Below are 18,917 nucleotides of genomic sequence, written 5' to 3' on the forward strand. Positions count from 1 at the left end.
ACCCCCACCCTCTGTCTATATCAGTATCAGATACAGTTCTTAGTAATTACAGATATCATTTTCCTTTCTAGAGATGTTAATACTTTAGCCTGTATATATATATATATATATATATATATACATATATATATATATATATATATATATATATTACCCCCATTTATTTTTCTAATCTTCCCTTGAGTCCTGAGTTTGAAGATTAAATTTTCTGTTTAGGTCTGCTTTTTTTCAATAGAAATTATTGAAAGTCTCTTATTTCATCAAAGCTCTATTTCCTCCCTTGAAAGTTGATGCTGAGTCTGGGTAGTTAAATCTTGCTTATATTCCCAGGTTCTTTGCCTTCTGAAATATGGTATTCTAGTCCCTCTGATTCTTTATTGTAGAAGCTACCAGATCCTGGGCAATCCTAATGATTACTCCTTGATATTTGACTTACTTTTGTCTGGCACTTACAGTATTTTTTCCTTGAGATTATAGTTTTGGAGTCTCACAATAATATTCCTTGAGGTTTCCCTTCTGGGATCTTTTTCCAAAGGTGATTGATGGATTTTTTTCAGTATTTCCCCCTCTGTTTCTAGAATATTGGAGCTGTTTTCTGATGAGGAGTAAACTGAGGTCTAAACCAAGATGGGTCAGTTCCTTTTCTCTCTCTCCATCCTTCCCCAAAGTAACCAAGGGTGGGTCGGCAGCAAATGAATTTGCTACTTAATGCTGTATGGAAACATAGCCTTTATTGATTAGAATGGAGAGCCACTGGAGAGCCGGTGGGCAAAATGGCTGCATGGTACAAGGCCAATTTTGCAAAAAATAGATTTTTGAGGACTCTGTTTTATACAAGAGCACAATCATTCAGATGCAGTGATGTAAGGAGGTTCAGGAGAGTGACGTAAATAAGATAAGGATTCTCTTGTTATCTTTTGGGGACAGACTGAAGTCTCTTCCCGAAAAGGAATTTCCTGAGGGCATTTGGTCTATCTGAGCAGATTAGAATGGGGGCTATAAAGCCCCAGCCAGCTGATTTAGCCCAAACTAGTTTGACCAGATCTTGTATCCAAGGTCCAAGTCCCAAATGGAGTTGGGGATCAAACAAGGAATATCAAGGGGCTACCGCCCTTAACATTTTCCTTAATTATCCCCAGACTCCTTTTTTGGTCATGAAGTTCAGGTAGACCAATAATTTTCAAAGGTTCTCTTCTAGATCTATTTTCTAAGTAGGCTTTTTTTTCTAATGAGATATTTCTTTTTTTTTTTTTTTTATATTATATATATATTTTTATAATATTATCCCTTGTATTCATTTTTCCAAATTATCTCCCCCTTCCTCTATTCCCTCCCCCCGATGACAGGAAATCCCATACATTTTACATGTGTTACAATATAGTCTAGGTACAATACATGTGTGTGAATATCATTTTCTTGTTGCACAATAAACATTAGAATCCGAAGGTACATGTAACCTGTGCAGACAGATATTAGTGCTAACAATTTACATTCACTTCCCAGTGTTTCTTCTCTGGGTGTAGCTACCTCTGTCCATCATTGATCAACTAGAAGTGAGTTGGATCTTCTTTATGTTGAAGATTTCCACCTCCATCAGAATACATCCTCATACAGTATTGTTGTTGAAGTGTATAGTGATCTTCTGGTTCTGCTCATTTCACTCAGCATCAGTTGATTTAAGTCTCTCCAGGCCTCTCTATATTCCTCCTGCTGGTCATTTCTTACCGAGCAATAATATTCCATAACCTTCATATACCACAATTTACCCAACCATTCTCCAACTGATGGACATCCATTCATCTTCCAGTTTCTAGCTACAACAAAAAGAGCTGCCACAAACATTTTGGCACATATATATCTCTTTCCGCTCTTTAGTATTTCTTTGGGATATAATCCCAGTAGTAGCGCTGCTGGGTCAAAGGGTATGCACAGTTTGATAACTTTTTGGGCATAATTCCAGATTGCTCTCCAGAATGGCTGGATTCTTTCGCAACTCCACCAGCAATGTATTAGTGTCCCAGTTTCCCCACATCCCCTCCAACATTCATCATTATTTATTCCTGTCATCTTAGCCAATCTGACAGGTGTGTAGTGGTATCTCAGAGTGGTCTTAATTTGCATTTCTCTGATCAGTAGTGATTTGGAACACTCTTTCATGTGAGTGGATATAGTTTCAATTTCTTCCTCTGAGAATTGTCTGTTCATATCTTTTGACCATTTATCAATTGGAGAATGGTTCGGTTTCTTATAAATTAGGGTCAGTTCTCTATATATTTTGGAAATGAGACCTTTGTTGGAACCTTTGTTTTTAAAAATATTTTCCCAATTTGTTACTTCCCTTCTAATCTTGTTTGCATTAGTATTATTTGTACAGAAACTTTTTAGTTTGATGTAATCAAAATCTTCTATTTTGTGATCAATAATGATCTCTAGTTCTCCTCTGGTCATAAATTCCTTCCTCCTCCACAAGTCTGAGAGGTAGATTATCCTCTGTTCCTCTAATCTATTTATTATCTCCCTCTTTATGCCTAAATCATGGACCCATTTTGATCTCATCTTGGTATATGGTGTTAAGTGTGGATCCATATCTAATTTCTGCCATACTAATTTCCAGTTTTCCCAACAGTTTTTTCCGAATAATGAATTTTTATCCCTAATGTTGGTATCTTTGGGTTTGTCAAAGATTAGGTTGCTGTATCCTTTTTTGTCCTTTGTATCTAATCTGTTCCACTGATCTACTGGTCTATTTCTTAGCCAATACCAAATGGTTTTGGTGACTGCTGCTATATAATATAGCTTTAGATCAGGTACACTTAGACCACCTTCCTCTGAGTTTTTTTTCATTAGTTCCCTTGCAATTCTCGACCTTTTATTCTTCCATATGAATTTTGTTGTTATTTTTTCTAGGTCATTGAAATAGTTTCTTGGGAGTCTGATTGGTATAGCACTAAATAAATAGATTAGTTTGGGGAGTATTGTCATCTTTATTATATTCGCTCGGCCTATCCAAGAGCACTGAATGTCTTTCCAATTATTTAAATCTGATTTTATTTTTGTGGCAAGTGTTTTGTAATTTTTCTCATATAATTCCTGACTTTTCTTTGGTAGATGGATTCCCAAATACTTTATACTCTCAACATTTGTTTGGAATGGAATTTCTCTTTGTATCTCTTGCTGTTGCATTTTGTTAGTGATATATAAAAATGCCGAGGATTTATGTGGATTTATTTTGTATCCTGCCACTTTGCTGAAATTTTGAATTATTTCTAGTAGCTTTTTAGCAGAGTCTTTGGGGTTCTCTAAGTATACCATCATGTCATCTGCAAAAAGTGACAGTTTAATTTCCTCATTTCCTACTCTAATTCCTTGAATCTCTTTCTCGGCTCTTATTGCCGAGGCTAGCGTTTCTAGTACTATATTGAATAGTAATGGTGATAGTGGGCAACCTTGTTTCACTCCTGATCTTACTGGGAAAGGTTGCAGTTTATTTCTATTGCATATTATGCTTACTGAAGGTCTTAAATATATGCTCCTGATTATTCTAAGGAATAGTCCATTTATTCCTATACTCTCAAGAGTTTATAGTAGGAATGGATGTTGGATTTTGTCAAATGCTTTTTCTGCATCTATTGAGATGATCATATGGTTCTTATTAATTTGATTATTAATATGGTCAATTATATTAATAGTTTTCCTAATATTAAACCAGCCCTGCATTCCTGGAATAAATCCTACTTGATCATAGTGTATTATCCTGGAGATGATTTTCTGAAGTCTTTTTGCTAATATCTTATTTAAGATTTTAGCATCAATATTCATTAAGGAGATTGGTCTATAATTTTCTTTCTCAGTTTTCGATCTACCTGGTTTAGGTATCAGTACCATGTCTGTGTCATAAAAGGAGTTTGGTAGGACTCCTTCATCCCCTATTTTTTCAAATAATTTATATAACATTGGGACTAATTGTTCTTTAAATGTTTGGAAGAATTCACATGTGAATCCATCTGGCCCTGGGGATTTTTTCCTGGGGAGTTGATTAATAGCTTGTTCTATTTCTTTTTCTGAAATGGGACTATTTAAGCAATTTATCTCTTCCTCTGTTAATCTAGGGAGCCTATATTTTTGGAGGAAGTCATCCATTTCACTTAAATTATCAAATTTATTGGCATAAAGTTGGGCAAAGTAACTCCTTATTATTTCTCTAATTTCCTCTTCATTGGTGGAAAGATCCCCCTTTTCATTTGTAAGACTATCAATTTGATTTTCCTCTTTCTTTTTTTTGATCAAATTTACCAAAGGTTTATCTATTTTATTGGCTTTTTCATAAAACCAACTCTTGCTTTTACTTATTAATTCAATAGTTTTTTTACTTTCAATATTATTGATTTCTCCTTTTAATTTTTGTATTTCAAGTTTAATTTTTGGTTGGGGGGTTATAATTTGGTCTTTTTCTAGCCTTTTAAGTTGTAAGCCCAATTCGTTAATCTTCTCTTTCTCTATTTTCTTCAGATAAGCCTCTAAAGATATAAAATTTCCCCTTATTACTGCTTTAGCTGCATCCCAAAGATTTTGATATGATGTCTCATCATTGTCATTATCTTGGGTGAAATTGTTAATTGTTTCTATAATTTGCTCTTTCACCCAGTCATTCTTTAAGATGAGATTATTCAGTTTCCAATTACTTTTTGGTCTATTTATCCCTAACTTTTTACTGAATGTAGCTTTTATTGCATTGTGATCTGAGAAGAAGGCATTTATTATTTCTGCCTTTCTACATTTAATTTTGAGATCTTTATGTCCTAATATATGGTCAATTTTTGTATAGGATCCATGAACTGCTGAGAAGAAAGTATATTCCTTTCTATTGCCATTCAGTTTTCTCCAAAGGTCTATCATACCTAGTTTTTCTAATGTTCTATTTACTTTTTTAATTTCTTTCTTGTTTGTTTTGTGGTTTGATTTGTCTAAATCTGAGAGTGCAAGGTTGAGATCTCCCACTATTATAGTTTTACTGTCTATTTCTTCTTGCAGTTCTCTTAACTTTTCCTTTAGAAAGTTAGATGCTATACCACTTGGTGCATATATGTTTAGTATTGATATGGCTTCATTATTTATGCTACCTTTCAGCAGGATATAGTTGCCTTCCTTATCTTTTTTAACGAGATCTACTTCTGCTTTTGCTTGATCTGAGATAAGGATAGCTACCCCTGCTTTTTTGGCTTTACCTGAAGCGTAATAGGCTCTGTTCCAACCTTTTACCTTTACTCTGTATGTATCTCCCTGCTTTAAGTGTGTTTCCTGTAGACAACATATTGTAGGGTTCTGCTTTTTGATCCAATCTGCTATCCGTCTCCGTTTGATGGGATCGTTCATCCCATTTACATTTACAGTTAAAATTACTAATTCTGTATTTCCTGCCATCGTATTATTCCCCAGATTATGCTTTTTCCCTTGACCCCCCTGATCCCCCTCCCCGATATTTAATTTACAGACCCCTCCTTGTGACGCGTAACCCTCCCTCTTTTTTTTTTTTTTTTTTAGGATCCCTCCCCCCTCCCTCCAAGTCCCTTCACTTATTCTCCTTTTCCTTTTCCCTTTTCCTCTCCCCCCTTTTAATGAGGTGAGAGAAAATTCTCTAAAAAACAAATATGTTAATTATTTACTCTTTGAGCCTCTCCTGATGAGAGTAAGATTCACACAATGATTCTCCCCCTCACTAAGTTCCCTCAGATATGGTGTATTTTCTATGCCTCTTCCTGGTATGTAGTTTCCCTCTTTTTATCATTCCTTCCCCTTTTTCTGAACCGACCTCCTTCCCTTTACTACACCCCCCTTTTTTTCTTTTATATCAGTAAAATCAAATTATCCTTGAGTACTTTTTATATACCCACAACAGAGTTACAGTTCTCAAGGGTTCTGTGTACCTTTTTCTGTTTCTCTTCAGTCTTGTGGATATAGATCAAATTTTTTGTTTAAGTCTGGTTTTTTTCTTAGAAACATATAGAATTCCTCTGTTTCATTGAATGACCATCTTCTTCCATGGAAAAAGATGCTAAACTTAGCTGGGTAGTTCATTCTTGGTTGCAGTCCTTGATCTTTTGCCTTACGGAATATCAGGTTCCAGGCCCTTCTATCTTTTAATGTGGAGGCAGCCAGATCTTGGGTGACCCTTATCTAATGAGATATTTCACATTTTCTTCCATTTTTTCATTCCTTATAGTGTGTTTGACTGATTCTTCATGTTTCATAGAATCATTAGCTTCCATTTGCTATGGTCTAATGTTTAAAGTGTGATTTTCTTCCATTACCTTTTGTATCTCTTTTTCCTTTTGGTTAATTCTACTTTGAAGGTATTGTTTGCTTCAGTGGATTTTTTTTTTTTTTTTTTTGCATTTGGACAATTTTATTTTTTAAGGAATTGCCTTCCTTTTCCAAGCAATTCACTCTCTTGTATATTTCTCATTTCTTTTCTCATTTTTTTTCTTCGCTTCTCCTATTTGCCTTTTAAAGTCTTTTATGAGCACCTTCAAAAAATCTCCTGGTTTGAGACCAATTCATATCACACTTTGAGATTTCTTTTGTGAACATTTTGTTCTTGCTGACTTTGTGTTTGGTTTTCCCTGTCTTTATAGTAACTTTCTATGATGAGGTTTCTTTTCTGTTTCCTACTCATTTTATTTCCTTTTCTTTTGTTATTTCCTCCTTTATTTATTTATTTATTTATTTTTTACTTTTAAGATGGAGCTCTGCTTCTGAGATAAAGGAAGTGCTATCCCAAGTTTCCTGGGCAGCTCTGAGCCTTGGCTTTAAGTGCGGGGACTTTTGTGTTTACATGGGGGACCTTAGCTGTTCTTTTCAGAAACATCCTGGTTTCTCAGAGTGTTCCTTTTTAGTTGAGACTGGAGGCTGTCCCACTGATCTGGCTTGTTCACTGAGCCAGGACTGGAGGATTCAGTTGCTGAGTTGCTGTGATTAAGATTTTCTCACTAGCTTTCCCAGAGTCTTTCTGAGCTTTTCATGCTAGAAAGAGTGAACTTTCTTGAAGTTTTTCCAATCTGTCTTGAAGTGGAGAGTGGTTTCATTTAATCAAACTCTTCAGAGACTTGGTTTCATGTGGTTTTCAAGAAAACTGGGAGAGCTCAAGCAGCTTCCTGGCTTCACTCTGCTTGGCTGTTATCTAAATTGTTTTCAGTGACTTAATTAAAAAAAAAAAAAAAAAAAAAAAAAAACAGCCGGTATAATAATTGAATGTATAGATAGCACAAAACTAGGATGGACTTATTTTGTTTAGCCCCAGAGAGGAAAATTGGGAATGATGGTTGAAAGTTGGGGAAAAAAAAATTTTTAAAAGACAAATTTTGGAGTTATGTCTAAATAAGAAAAAAAATACCCCTGATAATTTGAGTTATTCAAAAGTCCAAAAGCTACTTTGAAAAATACAGGATTCACTCATCTTAGAGGACTTTAAAAAGAGCCTGAATGACTCCTTGCCCTGGTACATTGTAGTGGAAATTCCTTTCATGCATGTGTTGAGCTAGATGATTATTGCGGTCCTTTCCAGATCTCAAATTCTATGTTTTTTTTCCCCATGTTCTTTTAAAAATAAATAAATAACACTCATCAATAAAACCAAATATTTTAATAAAGAAAGTTTAAAAGGATTACATATTAATCAACACTTTTTACATGAAACTAATTTCAGGACTTAAAGCCACACAAAACTATTATCATTAAATTTCTTTCTGAAATAGATGTATTAATTTTTGTACCCTCCAAATTATGTGCCCTTTATAGTTTTTTGTCCTAGGGTAAAGCACTGATGGTTCTGTATTAGCTATAGCTCCAATGACAAACATATGAAATAAAACTTATTCATTAATATGTTTAAATGCATTATTCTCATCAAAAACAATAGTGAAAACATATATGAACTCTATTCCCTTGGAGTAACCAAAGTTCTGACTGTGTAAATAGTAGATAGCATAAAAGAAGACACAACTGGAAATAAAATCAAATGCATACAGAAGGGGTCCCTGTTTGAGGATGTAATTTTAAAACATTCATAAATCAATTTTCAAAAATTCAAATTCAAAAAGATTTTAAAATAATTTTCCAAAAATAAAATAAAAGGCCTCCAATATTGTTAATACATTAATCCACTTTCTCACTTTCATGAAATCTTAAGAGACTTCTCAATAGTATCATGACAAAGGGAAAAAAGTAGACTTTCATAAATGAATTTGTATAGTAGCTCACATCTTTGTTGACATAAAACTGACCAAGAACCTTAGAGAATATGAAATTCCAGATCTATTTATTGTTTTTCATTTGATTTAGAAAATAAAACATAGCCCGAAAAGTTCTTCTCAGATGAGGCACTTCTCAAAAACATTAAAATTATACAAGATTCCATGACAGATGTAACTAAAAGAGATAACTTTGTTCAACAACTCTGTGCAGTTTGACAGTAAGCAAGATGTTTCAAACAAATTAACCTGTGAAATTCATCAGTCCATACCTATACAAAGTCCTTGTTCTTTGTGGAGAAGTTTGCAGAGTAGCATATGGATCAAAGATCATAGGATCACAGATTTAGAATAGAAAGGAACCTTAGAGGTCAAATGAGGAAATGGAGGCCACTTAAAGTTAACTGATTCATCCAGTTTTATACAGCTAGTAAGCATATCTGGATTGAAACTAGATATTCCTAATTTAAATATAATACCCAAACTATTACACCACACTCAACACCATTGAGATTTTGAAAACTATTGTCATCTAGATGAAATCCACTACTCTGTGAAAGAGGTTGATATAATTTGCCATATCAGTAAAGTAATATCATTTGTATGTGTGTGTGTGTGTGTGTGTGTGTCGTGTGTGTGTGTGTGCAGTGTGTGTGATAATTGGGGCTAAGAGACTTGCCCAGGGCTACACAGCTAGTAATTTTTAAGTGTCTGAGGCCAGATCTAAACTTCCTGATTTCAGGGCCAGTACTCTATCCACTGTACCATCTAGCTTCCCCTAAAAATAATTTCTAAGACTATAAAATAAAGCTTAATGGAACAAAATTTTCATTTGGTTGGTCCATCAATGCATATGTTTTAGATAGATGATCCAGTCAGGGGGTGATCTCATCATCAAAGTCAATAGAATACAAAATTTAATTTAGATCACATTTGGAATATTATGGGCTTCAATTATGTTCCCCTTCCCTTAAATGGATGAAAGGTCTGTGAAAGTCTATTTCTTTAATGCTAGTTTTCTCTTAGGAAGGTTATAGGGCTGCAAATCATGGGACAACAAAATCTTGGGACAGAATATTCAAAATTATTAATAGCTCAAATGATGAAAGATTGGCATAACTTGGCAAAGGCATGCTATTAATCTCGCTTTTTTGTGCTAGCAGTGCAATAAATGATATCAAGGACATGTATGATTTCAGACAGAAGTATAATGATCAAGCATTGAGAATGAAAGGTAACAGATGGATGGTATGAGAAGTGTATTGGTATGCCTTAGAAATAAAAAGAATGAAAAGCCTTCTAACTTATTGTTTGGACCCTCTGAGGAGAACTGATATGAATTCAGTGGCAAGAATCAACACAGGTTGAAAAGGTACAGAAGAGCTACGATTTTCATCAAAAGGAGCATCAATTTCATCACTGATGAAATAATTGGTTCTTCTATCTCTCAAGGTATCAATATGTTGTTTTCACAGTACTTGCATATGAAACAGTTTTCAGTATATAGAATTAAACTGACAAGATAATAGCTCTTTCTTCATAGAAATACCTACATTGGGATAGTATATGAAAAAATATTGTTTATGACTAAAACAATTTCCTATTAAAAAAAATAAAATAAAAGATTGATCTTATGTGCGAGATCTAAATAGGAACTTGAATAGAATCCTACCACAAAAGATTACAATATTCAGTTGCCATAGGAGACACAGACTTTCCTGGCAATACATGTGAGGCCCAGAGGTGCTATATTTAAAACTACATCAGCATTTCTATTAAAATCCAAGATTTTCAGGGGTTTATGACTAAGCCATAAAATTTGTATTTGATAGAAAGGCAGAATTGAAGGTCTCTGTGGAGATTATTCTCTTCCCTTTTCATATAAAATTAGTGTGGCCGTTTGTTTTCTTTATGTGATTCAAACACTTCAGCAGAACAAGAAACTTGGGTACCTGTAATAGTTTTAAAATATATCAGCACTCTAGGGAGCTAAGAAAATTCTTCACTAGACTTAGTTTTCTTAAGGTTTTTCTACTTGAATTTTTTTATCACCAGAAGCTAAGAACTCAAAATTTGAGTAACTAACCTAAGTAACATTAGGATTTTAAAATGAGAGTAGAACTGACAGTACCTTATTTTCTTAGTGATCAAATAAGTCTAGAAGTTTCATTTGATTTATTTCAAAATAAATCTATGTGACTGATGGAACAGAGAGATTCTGGAACCATAAGTTTTGAATTCTTCAGGTTTTATTAATGTTTTTTCTTCCTCATTCAATTTGACTTAGTTAAACAAGTGAGGTCCTACTATGTGTTTACCACTGTGCCTCATATATGAAAGACAAGAAAGAAATGTTATCTCCTCTCACTATCCCATTGCAATGATGGTATTCATGTGTGTGTGGGGGGGGAAAGATAACTGTTTATCTTTCTCTAATCTTTCAGCATTTGTTAAGAGCCTAACTTAAACACTAGTTGGTCTAGAACAGTGAACAGCCAATTTTGTAACACCCATTAGTGAAATAAAATTCAATTAAATGTACATTGGCAATATATGTCTGGCTATACACAACAGAATTATAAATAATAGGTATTTTTTAAAGAAACATAATGATAAAATAATACTTTATTTGGGCACCTAAGTGGTATAATATAGAGGTGTCAAACATGAGATCACAGAATTCAGCCTGAACCAGATTAAAATGAAATTGTAAAATATTTAACAAAAAAATTTGAACAATATCTTAATATATGGTTTTCTAAATTAATACACATGTTCACAGATCTTTAGATAGCGCTTAGTGGAACTCATTTCTGTTTGACTTCTATAACACTGACATAGTAGAACTCTAGACTTGGGAACTGGTTGATCTGAGTTCAAATCCTGAGCATTACTTATTAACTGTGTGACCCTAGGCAAATCCATTAACTTCTCCAGCCTCAGTTTCCTCATCTGTTAAATAGGGATAATAATAGCATTCATTTCACAGTATTGTTGTGAGGATAAAATAGCATATGTAAATGATTTGAAAACTTTAAAGTGCCATATATCATTGTTGTTGCTATTTCATCCTGGGGTCAATAGGGAGCTATTTGCCATCACTGATTTAGGGGTCATAGTGGAATGATAAAATATATACTAATAAGAAAGCACCTTTGTCAGCCTTAGAAGATGAATAGGAGACTTGAGACTCTATCTTTCCTCTGGAAGCCAGAAGCACCCAAAAAGTAACACTTGAAGAGAAATTGAAGATTAAAGAAACTGAAGGTTCTTCCCCTCTTGCCAACTATGTACAGACCCTTACTCAGGCATAGGGCATCAATCTCCAACAAATAGAAGAATGTCCCCGAATTAATGGTCCTTGAGGCTAGGGCCACTTATGTATCTGTATTTTCTCATTAAGTATGGCTAGAAGTTTCTTGAGGGCAAAATAATATTGCTGCTGATAGATATAAAGATTACACATTTAGAGATGGAAAGGATATAAAAAGTCATCTTCACTTTACAATTTGGGAAACTAATTTAGAAAATTGTGAAATCACTTGCACAAAGTCACATTTAGGTAGCCAAGACAGGATCTGAGCTCAGATCTTCCAACTTTTTAAATTCAGTGCCTTTTTGTGTACAATATATCAAATTTTAAAAATGATTTCACATGCATGATATCATTTGATCTTCACAACTCCAGTAAAGTCATGACTTAAAGAATACTTTGACAATAAATCCAAGGTATCACTATACACTTCTCAGATTGGCTAAAATGACAGGAAAAGATAAAGATGAATGTTGGAGGGGAGGTGGGAAAACAGGAACACCGATATATTGTTGGTGGAGTTGTGAATGGATCTAACCATTCTGGAGAGAAATTTGAAACTATGCCTAAAGGCTTACTAAACAGTGCATACCCTTTGAATCAACAGTATTTCTACTGGGCTTGTATCCCAAAGAGATTATAAAAAAGGAAAAGGACCCACATTTTTGTTTGTAGCAACCCTTTTTATAGTGAAAAGATACTGAAAACTGAATGGATGCCTATCAGTTAGGAAATGATACAGAGAGAGGCAGAGAGACACAGAGATAAACAGAGAGGCAGAAAGAGAAATAGAGAGAGACAGAGAAAATGAGAAGAAAGGCAGTCAGAAAGAAAGCATTTACTAAGAGCTTTCTAGGTGCTGAGGACTATGATAAGCACTTTACAAATATCTCTAATTTTCTCAATAATTCTGAGAGGTAGTTGCTATTATTATCACCATTTTACAGATGAGAAAACTGAGACAGAAGTTTAATGATTTGCCTAGTGTCTGAGTAAACATCCGAGGTTAAATTTGATCTCCGATCTTCCTGAATGTAAATTCAAAGATTTTAACCATTGTGCCACCTAGCTGTCTCTGATCAAAGGTTGGTTGTTCTGGATGAAGTTCTGTTCTTGCTATTATTTTTGTCACCCCTTTGTCACAGACAAATCTTGAACATTGTAGATAGTAAATGAATGAATAAAATGAATAAAAATGTCTTTTGACTGCCAATTTAGGTTATGACTATTCTCCAATTCTCAGTTACTGGTTCCTAAGTTAGCACATTTTCCTGGAATTATGGTCCCAGTCCATTCCACTTTGCCTTTATGGCCATCTCTGAACTTTGTTGCTGGCCTATATATATGTTTTATGGTTCCATGAGCCATTTTATGGCACCTTTTCTTATCTATCCAACTCTCCAGATTTTGTTCTTCTTGACACTCATTTTTATCTGTTTGCCCCTCAAATACCAGAATAGCTATGAGTAATGGAAATCTGTGCTTTGGTTTCTCAAGTCTTACATTCTACAAAAGAAAACCAAGAAAAAACTTTCACTCAGTTCATAAATTTTTAATTCAACCTAACAATTGCTTTGTTCCACAATGGAAGTTAGGAAAAAAAAAAAAAAAAAAAAAAAAAAAAAACATAAGTAATCCTTACTTTTTGTTTTGTTTTGTTTTGTTTTTTTTTTTTTTGTGTGTGTGTGTGTGTGTTTCTGGATGGTTCTTCAATTTCATTTGTATAGAGAATTTCCTCTACCAAATGTAGATGAGCTCCTTCTCTGACACTTAGAAATTTAGGGAGCTGCCTAGAGGAAGCATTCAGAGATTAAGTCACTTACCCAGGGTCACCCAGCTGGTTTGTGTCATAAGTGACTCAAGAACACAGCTTTTACCCACTATACCATGCTACCTATCAAGCTAAACAAGTCTCAAATGAGATATTATAAAATAGAAAGAACACTTTAATATGATTCATTAATTAATTAAATCTATAAGTACAGTCACTTATTCCCAAATTGTTAGGTTAGGAACCATGTTCTCTGTTATCTCTTTAAGTGTCTCAGTACCAAGGCAGTGAACAAGAGCTTTAACCTCCTTCAGTTCTCCCAAAAGGTGCAAATAGCACTTGTATTTCTGCTGTCCTAGATAAAGGCAGAACAGAGTCAGCATTTTGAACATCTTTACACAATATGTCTTGCAACACAATTAAATGACTGAAAGGGACTTCTAGTCCTCTGTGGGACAGGCAGTCCAGTATAGATGATGAATACTGAATACTTGTATTTGATTCACATGAAATGTTGTGTGCTTTAATAGAAGTAGCAAGAAATCAACAAAATTGTCCTGACTAGATTACTTCCAAATGAAAGAAAGGTCCAAGTGGAGATAGATGGGATGAATAGTATGTATGGTACCTATAGAAGGGAGATTTTTAACATCTATTCTCAGATACATGTACCAAATGCATTAAGACATTTTTAAACACTAGATAAAGAAATATACAAAGAGCATCTCATTCTTCTAGAATTACAAATTAAGTGTGTTTATTTTAACTCCTGGGAACAGATTTTTGATGAGCCAGTATAAAGGGTGACAGAAATGGAAGTGCTTAGGACAGCACACAGATTGGAGAGGTAGTGCTATAGTAAAGGCATACTTATGCTGCTGAATGTATCTTATTTTTATAGGGATTGAAATGAGAGACTTTCTGAGAGAGAAGGAAGAACCTGGCTTTTTACCATCGTGAAAAATCCATTTGGACCATAATCTGATTTGTTATCCAAATCCATCTTACTACTACCTCTATAAATCCCTCCCCTAACTCCCACTGGTTTCTTTGCTATTATCAGCAATGTGGAAGAAGCTACTGACTGAAGCTTGGAGGCATCTGTCTGGACTGCCGGACTGGGTTCAGTCATTTCTCAGTTTTGTCCAACTCTTCGTGACCTATTTGGAGTTTTTATGTCAAAGATACTAGAATGGTCTGCCATTTCCTTCTCCAGCTCATTTTATAGATGAAGAAATTGAGGCAAGCAAGGCTAAGTGATTTTCCTAGAATTACACAGCTGGTAAATGTCTGAGGCCAGATTTTAACTCAGGAAAAGGAATATTTTACAGCAGAAGGGGCAAAAAAGAAAGGAATATGGGAGGCAGTGATGTGGTATAATAAATAGAACGCTGGAACTTGAAGGATGAAACACAGAATCAAATCCCTGCCTCTGATACTAGCTATATAAGCCTGAACTTAATTTCCCTGAGCTTCATTTTCCTCATCTGTAAAATGGTGTGATTGAACTTATTACCATCTCACAGAACTGTTGCAAGGCTCACATGAATATTGTATATAAAATACCTGACAAATATTAAGGTACAATAAAAATGTCAGACGTTGTTATACATTATCTTGCTCTTCTTGGAAGTAATAAGCAAGAAAGAATGGATAAAAAAGGGTGCTACATTATTCTGAAGTTGAGTCCCTACACACTCATTCTCTCTCTTTATTTCTCTCTATCTCTCTGCTTCTTATACATCCTTCTTCCTCCCATCCAATTCAGGAAACATCAATCAATGTATCCTAATTTCTTCTCCCTCTTCTGCCATTTTTTTTCTATTTTTTTCAATACCCAATGTTTCCAGCCATTAGCACAGAACTGAAGCTTTCTTTTTTCTGCTACTGAAGCTTGACCATGTCAAATATGTTTATCTCTAGAAGGAGCCCCTGAAGAATTTAAGAGAGACATCAATTGTGTGCTTTCATGAGAACTAAGAAAGAGAAAAAGATAAGACAAATTTCTGAGGGAGATTGACTCTCAAAGGGACCAAAAACAGAAAAGCAGAAAACAAAAGTCCAGGCATTGTGAATGTAATGGCAAAAAATTGAAATGCAATTCTACTCATCATCTTTATTCAAATTCTGGAGAAGAATTTTAAGAGAATAATACTCCTTTCTAGCAACTGAACTCATGTTAAATTCCTACACATACAGAACTGTGTTACAAAAAGCAATAGGAATTGTCTGCTATAAGCTAAGGGACTTTGAGGGGCCCACATGGTATCAGAGCAAGCATATTGAAATTGAAATCTGGAGGTTTCACCCTAACTTGTCTAAGTTACTATTCAACTTTTTAGTTAGCTATTTCCTCATGAGTAAACTGGGGATAATAATGTCGTTTCCTACTTATCCCATAGGGGTAAATTTAATCAATATAGCATTATGTTACCATTTTGAATGTTAATATTTTTAAAAAATTTTAAAAAGTCAAAAAAGATAATGTCTAAGAGACAAATTTCAAAATCCTTTGCTTTATTTTGAAAACCTGGGGGTGCCACAAAGAAGACATATTTGAAAATAGAAAGTGACCTTTTTAAGAAATGTGAAAAGAAAAGTAGAGAAGAGAGGCAGAAACTCTCAAAAGGAAGAACCAGGGAAGGAACAACTGTAGAACTAGCAGAGGAAATCTAGATCCCAAAATGGAAATTAAATTTGAGGAAGAGGACATACCTCCTTTAAAAATCAAATAAAAAGATAGAACTAGAGCAAAAGAAAGAATATAGGAATTAAATGAAAAAAAGAAAGAGTGCTATTCATTCATTCAAGCCATGTCCCTCTTACTGTCTATGGAAAATTGCGCTGTTGGTAAATATTATTAGTATACTATCTAAGAATGGCAGAAATCAGGCTTAGACCAACATCTCACACCCTCACAACACAAGACCAAGATAAAGGCAAAATGGGTTCATGATTTAGAGATAAAGGGTGATACTATAAGCAAATAAGGACAGCAAGAATCTTTGGAGAAGAGGAGGACTTTATGATCAAGCAAGAAATAGAGAACGATGTGAAAAGGCAAAATTGGACAATTTTGATTACACTAAATTAAAGTCTTTGAACAAACAAAACCAGTATAGTCAAAATTACAAGGAAAGCAGAAAGCTGGGGGGAAATTTTACAACCAGTTTTTCTGATAAAAACCTCATTTTCAATAATATAAAAGAACTTAATCAAATTTAAAAGAATACAATTCATTCCCCATTGATAGTCAAAGGATACCAACAGGCAAGTTTCAGATGAAGAAATTTTTAGAAGGCTGGAATTCTGGAAAGGTATACTTGAATCAAGGACAGCAGGTGCTTATGGTTCAGCACCTACTTAATGTGATTGATGGGATAATGGTTCTCTAGTTAAACATATACTTAATGTGATGTAATGATGTAATCACTCTAGTTGGCATATATTTAGTGTGATATGGTGTTGTAATGGCTACAATTGGCACATGTTCAGTTGCTGTAGTGATGTAATCATACTGAGGTATTTAAGGGCTGAGAGGACTAGGAACTGAGAGTTTCAGACACAGACACAAGAGAAGAGTTCAGACTCCAGACTCCATCTTTAACCAGACTCCTGGTGGTTCTCTTGCCTTCATCACTTCTCCACCTAAAGACCAAGGCCTGTCCAGAGATCGTCCAGAAAGCTAGCCCGGACATTATAGAAATTAAATTCAGCATTTGAAAAATACTCTAACTCACTATTAAACTTGACAAAGATATATTAAAACAACTCTGAAGTATCCCCTCATATCTATCAGATGGATTAAGATGACAGGAAAAGAGTATGATAAATTTTGGAAGGGAAGTGGGAAAACTAAAACATTAATGCATTGTTGGTGGAGTTGTGAACTGATTCAGCCATTCTTGAAAGAATTTTGGAACAATGTCTAAAGCACTTGGTATATATTTTGATCATTTGTCATTATTGGGTCAATATCCCAAAGGAATAGTTAAAGAAGGAAAAGGACCCACATGTGCAAAGATGATGGTAACAGATCTTTTTGTGGTGGCAAGGAATTGGAAACTGAGTAGATGCCCATCAGTTGGGGAATAGCTGAATAAATTATGTTATATGAATGTAATGGAATATTACTGCTCTATAAGAAATGATGAGCAAACTGATTTCAGAAAAGTCTGGAAAAATTACATGAATTGATGTTGAATGAAGTAAGTAGAACCAGAAACAGTAACAGCAAGATTATGTGATGATCAAGTATGACAGATTTAATTCCTCTCAGAACTGTGATGATCTAAAACAGTTTTAATAGTAGAGATAAAAAATGGCATCTGCATCAAGAGAGAGAACTACAGAGACCAAATGTATACTGACACATACTATTTTCATTTTTTATTTTGTTTGCTTTTTCTTTCTCATGTTTTTTCTCTTTTGTTCTGATTCTTTTTTCACAACATGACTAATATGGAAATATATTTAAAATGATTGTACATGTATTACTTATATCAGAATGTTTGATGTCTTAGGGATACGGTAAGATAAGAGAGGGATGAAGAAACAATGTTGGAAATCAAAATCTTATAAAAATTAATACTAATAACTATCTTTAAATATAATTGGAATTTCAAAAGAATTATAATGTTTATGATTAAATATTGTTTGTATGGGATTCCTTTAGGTCCTGGATCTACTGAAAATATTTTTTAGTTTCCACAACAAGGTCTTGTTGGGGGTCCTTCTGTGTTTTGGCTTTTCCCAAATTTTACTGAATGTTCATATTTATTGACATCTATCTCATCAACCCTTGCTTTTTAGTTGCACTCTCAGAAAAATTACTTAATATATATATATACATACTTCATGTGCAGGACCCTTGTCTAAATGCTAGATGAAGTAATCTTTCCAGGGCCTGGAGGAGAGGGAGCCACAATTTTTTTTTTATTTTTTTGCAGCTTGCTCTCCTATACCAAAGAGCCTAATAAAAAAAAAGAAGAAAGAAAGAAAGAAAGAAAGAAAGAAAGAAAGAAAGAAAGAAAGAAAGAAAGAAAGAAAGAAAGAAAGAAAGAAAGAAAGAAAGAAAGAAAGAAAGAAAGAAAGAAAGAAAGAAAGAAAAAGAAAAAAAGAAAATTTTTTCAGATTCTTAGGATTAGTTCTGAAAAATAATATTCCCAATGGCTTTAAGGCAGCTTGAAAAATTCAAAATAATCGCAAAATGAGAAAAACAAAGATTAAAATCAGAACAGAAATGATATGAGTAGATGGAGAGTGGATATTACCAAGAGTATAGAATAGTTAAAAAAAAAAAAAAAAAACCCACAACTTTGTCAGTTCTTGGCTTAGCTATTCAACTTGTAAAAATAAATTATCTGAGATTCAGTTTCTTCATATGTAAAATCAAGATTAAAACTCTTTCCTCACATACCTCACTGAGTTACTGTGAGGATCAATTAAAATCATACATCTAAGACAACATATGACTGCATGTCAACTATTATTGTTGGGCATTGAATGTGACTCTCAATTTCCTGGAACCTGGATCAAGAATAAAAAAATCATTGTTAAGTAGTATTTATTGTCTGACAAAAAGAAA

Source organism: Sminthopsis crassicaudata, chromosome 3 (assembly GCF_048593235.1).
Source record: "Sminthopsis crassicaudata isolate SCR6 chromosome 3, ASM4859323v1, whole genome shotgun sequence".
Classification (NCBI taxonomy): Eukaryota; Metazoa; Chordata; class Mammalia; order Dasyuromorphia; family Dasyuridae; genus Sminthopsis; species Sminthopsis crassicaudata.